Raw genomic sequence first — 6,877 nt, 5'->3', positions numbered from 1 at the left:
TTGCTCACCTTGCTATGCTTTTTACTGAATTTCAGCTCGATTTGTGGAGAAACACTTTCACTTAAGGTACATCACAGGTTAGTTCTTGGTTTTATTCACACATAAGGTAAATTCTTCAGCGATTTATTGTGTTTTCTAATTTTAATTGGAGAGCTATGTAAACAAACAACTGTACCGAATGTTGGCTTACGCGGGTATGTGATATACAGAAAATTAAAGTAAAAAAGACACCACGTCCATCCCCGGATCCTGCTGAATAACTTTGCATGAAAAACAACAAGCCTTTTCAAATAAACTTTTTTTATCGAATGTTGGGAAATCGTAAAAACATACTTGACAAGAATATGTACCGTTCCTTACTTAGATTAAAATATAACTCTATGTATGGGTAAGTACTTACGTAATATTTTTTTCATATTTTCTCCAATGAGTAGACTGAATAGTTGTTGCATCAAATTGCAAGTAACCGTTGATATCTTTCAGTTTTCAGTTACAGTAGGAATAACATAAAGGATAAATAAACCGTGCGCTACTGTACCTCCTCTGTAAGTGTGCGCCGCAGCACTTGACAGTTTTGTACAATAATTAGTGGATTTGAACCTTTACAAACCACACCTGCTGATAATTAATGAAAGTTCCTAAATTTCAGTCTTCAATAAAAAAAAAAAGTTTTTTTTTTCTTTTTTTATTTAAGTTGGCAACTAACTAACTATTGAGTAATGTAAGTATGAATTTAATGCTGTCAAAATCCTAAATTCTTAGTTTAAAATTCGAGTGCTTATCTCATTTTTCGTTGTCAAAAATGATAGTTTCACAGCACTCAAATTAAAATTTGTGCCTTCAGAATCGATATCATTAGCACACTCTTGTCATCATCATCATCATCATCATACATAAATAAAGCATCTCTACTGAAAACCTCTCTTTCAGGCAAGATTTAAAAGTCATATAGGTATTTAAGTAGTGAACTAATAACATTAAATGCAACGAATGTTAAACATCCCGGTTCTTATACATACAGGATGTTTTTAACTAAATTTACGACTTTGTCGATGAAGAATGACAGGTTTTTCTCAACTATTTAGGAAGATGTGTTTAAGGATGTGGATCAATTTATTTTGTGTTCAGATTAAGAACAAGCTGGGTCGTGGTCAATTTAAAAAGTTATAAATTAGCAGAGTGCTATAAAATGTAAAGAAGGATGTTTTATTTAAATAAAATTTTACGGATGGATGGGATAATATGGATTATTTAGGATTATATATAGATACTCCGGAAATTGTACCTACCCGGCTTAAAATTATTGTAAAATGAACAGTTGTATGGCTATAAACATTTTTTTTATATAAATACATAGGAACTTGATTATTAGTTTTGGATTGACTGTTAGCAAGCCGAGATCGTGGCGAAATTACAATCAATCCTATAAATAACTTTAGCCATTTGTTCCGAACTTCCTACCTAAGCAGCCATTTAATGAATTATTGCCCATAAGTATACATGTCACTACCTCGACTCGGCCAATTTTGTGTCAGCCGTATGTTAAAGTCAATTTAGAACAAAAAAATTGCAACAAAAAGTCGTCACAAAATGTCTAAAAAGACAGGAAATGTCTCCGAATACGGCGAAATTAGGGAGTTTTATGTGGCCACACTGGCGGGCAGCAGGTGCCTTGTTATAAAAACATCAACAATGATATCGATTCTGAAGGCAGAAATTTTAAATTTAGCGATGTAAAAACCTTAATTTCTTTGTTTAAAATTCGACTCTATGATTGTTTCCGTAAATGTCATTTTATACTAGCAATTTTTTGAGTTTGACAGCGTTAAAATTAGAATTTCTGCCTTCAGAATCAACATCATTATTAGTTTATTATTATCAATTTTACGAACAAGCGAATAAAAAGTTACTTAGTTCTTACTAACGTGTGTTAGGTAATTCAGTTATACTTATTTTACGTACTTACTTATTATACATAGCCTCAATGAACAAATATTTTGATATTTACGTGAGCACTGAGCACTCACCGGAACAGATAAGTTTGTCGCACTGTAGTAATGATTATGTAATTGTTATGTTGTATTGGCTGTACAGTACAATAGGATAAATACTTATTTATATAAAAAAGTAACATCATATAAAAGAACACACTCCAACTGTCTCCAACTCATAAAATATATATCTAGGTAATAACATTTATAACTAAGTATCTTCCTATTATTCATGTGGGGTAAGTAATACGAGGTATAAAAACAAATGGTATAACATTCACAAGGTATACGCCCATATGATATAAATTTGTTAAGTATAACGATCACTGTGCATAACAAACGAAAGGTATAATTACTAAATACATAATTTCGTGAAGAATAACGTTCAAAAAGTATAATTTCAATTGATATAACGATTAAAATGCATAACGTTCATAATATATAACGTTTATAACATATATTCTACAACGGATATAATTATCATAATGTATAATGCACAAAAAGTATAAAGATTGTCGTATCGTATTTTCATTATTATTGACATTATGTGTAGAGAACGCTCCGCTCCGCTTCGCTACGCTCCGCTTTAGTTTCGACGAACATGTGCACCTAACACGCTCCTCCTCGCTTTGCTCGTCGTCGCACCTATCTTTAGGTTTTGGTGCTAGGGGGTTTGACGGTGTTGGGTAATTAAACACAGAATGTTATATGTTAGTATGTTTTATGAACTTTATACTAAATGATAGTATATATTTTAAACGATATACGTAATGTATGTTATACGAATTGATATTAGTCCTCGTAAGTATTATATATTTTGATTTTATATAAAATGTACGTTATACCAATTGAATCTTATACCTTATGAAAATATAGATTTTGTTGTTATAAGTAACGTTCATTATATGTTTTGAACGTTATTAATGTGAAATTATACATTTCGTTTTTATACGTCGCAATACGCACCCATTCATGTGATATTATAATTAAATAACAAGTATAGTTAAGTAGTTGGGTGCTCATAAATAGATCAAAATATGTTAAAGAAACCTCTAACATATTGACAAATGGTTGTTTAAGTTTTTATTGGTCTAAGTCACATCCCATGTGGTGGTAGTAAAGCGATATATTTTAGCGTCAATATTATACTGTTAGTAAGGAATTCGCCGGCTAACTAGCCAAGTGGATAATGTGGATACGAAAACCAAATGTTCTCTAATACAGTATGTACTATTTTTGAACTGTTATTTAGGAGAGATACTGTTTATTATTTGTTGATATTGTAGTAGCTATTACGAAGTGAACGCGTACCTAGTGGTAGTGAAATCTTTTGGACGAACGATATACGTAGGTAATTAAAGTCAACTTCATAATAAAATGTTGAAATTGACACAATTACTTCGTTCACTTGTTCTTGAAATGAGTTCGTCATAAAATTCCTGTGCTTTTTAGCTATAAAGCGCGCAGTTAAAGAAACAGCTTATTATCAGACCAACTCATACTCGCAAGTTTAGAAAAGCCGTAGATATCGCCATGCTTTCGCCTTGAAGTCTTTCCGTGGAAAATTCTCGTTCTAAATTGTTCGTAGGACCTATTTACGAATACGTTTATAGTGATTGTAAAGATTGTTAATGTGTCGGTGGTGGTAGGGCAGCTGTACCTTGCTTCATTGCTACTTTACGAAACGAAAGAACAACCCACAGTTTCTAGGCACAGCCACACTAAGTTGAACACGAGTAGTATAATATTTTCGCACCGGAAACTGGTATCAGTATTTCATGCGCCGATGACACATGTCAGACGGCGGCGCCCGCGCACCACACACAAACACACACACACACACACACACACACACAAAACAGCACATGCATTGCACCAGACGGCAAGAATTTGACGCGAAATTGACGACATCATTAGTTTCCGTGAAGACGGCATATTTTTTGCCAAATCCAAAGTGATTTGGACCTCACAGAAGCGAAAGTGGATTAGGGAATGGCAATTTCGGAAGTGTGTGCTGTTTTAATGGTTAATGAATGAGGCAAGAGGATTATTTTATTTTACATGTTCAAGGGCTGATTTTTCAATCCTAACTAATATTATAAATGCGAAAGTAACTGTGTCTGTCTGTCTGTCTGTTACTCTTTCACGCCAAAACTACTGAACGGATTTGAATGAATTTTGGTATACATACGTTATAGACCCTGGGAAAGAACATAGGCTACTTTTTATCCCGGAATTCCCACGGGAAAACTTTTTAAAGCGAAGCGAAGCGCGCACGCGGTACAGCTAGTAGTCAGATAAACGTTATCTGAGGAATAAAATTGTTGCTGTCACTGTCTCATACAAACATTCTGACGCGAAAGCATCAGAGTTATTCCTCAGATAACTTTTATCTGACCATTGAAAAATCAGCCCTAAATTACTTATGTATTAAATCAAATGCACTAATCATAGTCAAACAATATAAAATCAGGTTTCTTTCGCCATTTCTTCTCGTGAGTGACTGATGTTGTTTGTAACACCTACCATAGACTAATCCTAACTAATATTAGTCTATGCACCTACTAATAACCGTGCCTTTGGTATAGTCGTTTGCAATAGAATCCAACAATCATGTAAACAAATATGGCGGACTGACATTGACTGCGTATTGTTTATGCCCATAGTGATGTCATTGTGTTCTAATTAGATTAAATATATAAGCCATAGACTATAGAATAAAACTGATTATATATAAAAAAGTGTTTATTAAAACAAATTTAAATCTTCGTCTTCTTCATCATCACTATCAGAAGTGTCGCCGGTGACCGTAATTATAAATGGAACCACTGTGTCATCGCTTGCCGTGTCTAAAATGCCGTCGAGCTTTTTCATTTCTTCCTCTTCCTTTTTTCGTTTTGGTTAATTATATTAAGCTCTTGAAAATTATTTTTTATTGTATTCAAATAATATTAAATTAAAATAATTGATTAAATTAAAATTAAAAGATACCTTCAGATTACGAACAACACTAACTTTTCAATGACTTATAGAGTTCGATGAGTAAAAAACTAAGATGACAGCTTGTCAAATACTTCGAAATTTTTACGTTGCAAATGTTTTAACAAATTTAACTTATAAATACAATGTAATCGTGTTGAAGATAATGTGAAAACAATGGTGCGTTCGTTGAAATCAGACTATGTTCATAATTGATCGTCAAATGTATGTGATTACGGAGTAATCGTGACAATTTGGTTTGTTTACATGATTGTTGGATTCTATTGCAAACGACTATAGAAAGGGGACTAATTTCCAAAATAACAGAAGAAGGAACATGAAAATCTCTCAGCATAATATTTCTGTTACGAGTATTCAAAAAGAGATTCCATTGAAGATTGAAATTATTTTTTAAGTTGACAATTTATAATTGGACCGCGTATTTACGATTTCAATTTCTAAAGACAGCTTTGGTTTGTAAAAAAATCTAAATCGATTTCGGAATCACACCTTTTATGTAAAAAACTTAAAGCACCGACCTTTCACACACTAGTCTCAAGATGGGTTATGTAGAGCTAGAAATCTAATAGATAGAAAACGTAATTAGAAATATATTATGTTTAGTGGTATTTTGCGTTACCTACCCTAAAACTTTTACAATACCTTTCATATTATTATCTAGTTAGGTCATTTTGTAAAATAACATTCACAAACAGTCATTTAATGTATCAATCAATATCTAATCTAAAGCGTCCAAACAACAGACTTACACCAAATCCATTTACAGCACCTCTAGACCACGCGTCAACAAACCGGCCTAGTTCCCGTCTAACCCGTTCCTAGGGCCCGAAAATTGCATAATAGAATATCGCAGCGGTCGGCTGCAGGTGGGGGCACAAAAAACGAAAGGATTCGCCCCGCAGGTGCGGCTCAGGTGCCGGATTTAGGTTACGAGGAACGGCGGACTCTGATTGGCTGGCGCGGAACCTGCTTAGATTTGATTAGATTTTTCCCAGCTGATCGCGCGCTGATGGGTCAGATGTTATGCGCATACGCAGGATTTGCAGCGCTAATTCGGTTTTGATGGCCGAGAGGCGTGTGGCCCGTAATTGTTTTATTGTATTAATTAATTTACAGTCCCCTTGAGCTTTTTCCAGTGCTCTGATTCGGGCAGGTGATGTTGATTGATACTAATTTACTAATTCCCAAACATGTGTTGTACATAATTGTGGTGTGTCTTAATTTGTTTCTGTTCATTTATTTATAAATTTTTGGGATACTATGTTTGGCAGTGATAAACATGAATAATATTGAATCACCAACTATTTCATAACTTTTTCTTAATGCCTTTACAGATTTTCCGAAACCAAGATAGCTTCCAGACAGCAATAGACAAGATACGTTAAAAATCATATCCGAAGTAGCGTCAAGAGGCCAAACGTAATTTGGGACGCTCTCGAGCCCACAGGTCTATGGACAAGCAATCCGAAGTGACAGGTAACTACCGTACCACCATGCACCGACACATTAACAATTAACATCCATAAGCAGTGTCGCTCGCAGTCAAATATAACTGAATACCATAAGTAAACATAATACCTACATCTGAATAGATCAAAATGAAACTGCAATTTTCGACTCTCCTTTCTACCTTCCAGTTCACCGCCTCAATTTTCCGTTTGCCAAATTTTATTTAAGTATTTTACAAAAATAAAAGTGCGGCCCATTGTGTTGCTACACCGATTTTGACAAAAAAACACCCCGCCGCGGCGCCTGCGATTCTGTCAAAGATGTCAAGACAAGTGTATTTCAAACCAGCTTCCCTATTCAGTCGAGCCAAGGTAAAACCCGCCTTAACCTGTTGAGTTAAAGCTAACTCAAATTGGGAATACTTGTGTATTTATCGA

This window comes from Plutella xylostella, chromosome 3, assembly GCF_932276165.1.
Source record: "Plutella xylostella chromosome 3, ilPluXylo3.1, whole genome shotgun sequence".
NCBI classification, from domain to species: domain Eukaryota; kingdom Metazoa; phylum Arthropoda; class Insecta; order Lepidoptera; family Plutellidae; genus Plutella; species Plutella xylostella.
Note: the sequence above shows the minus strand (reverse complement) of the source record.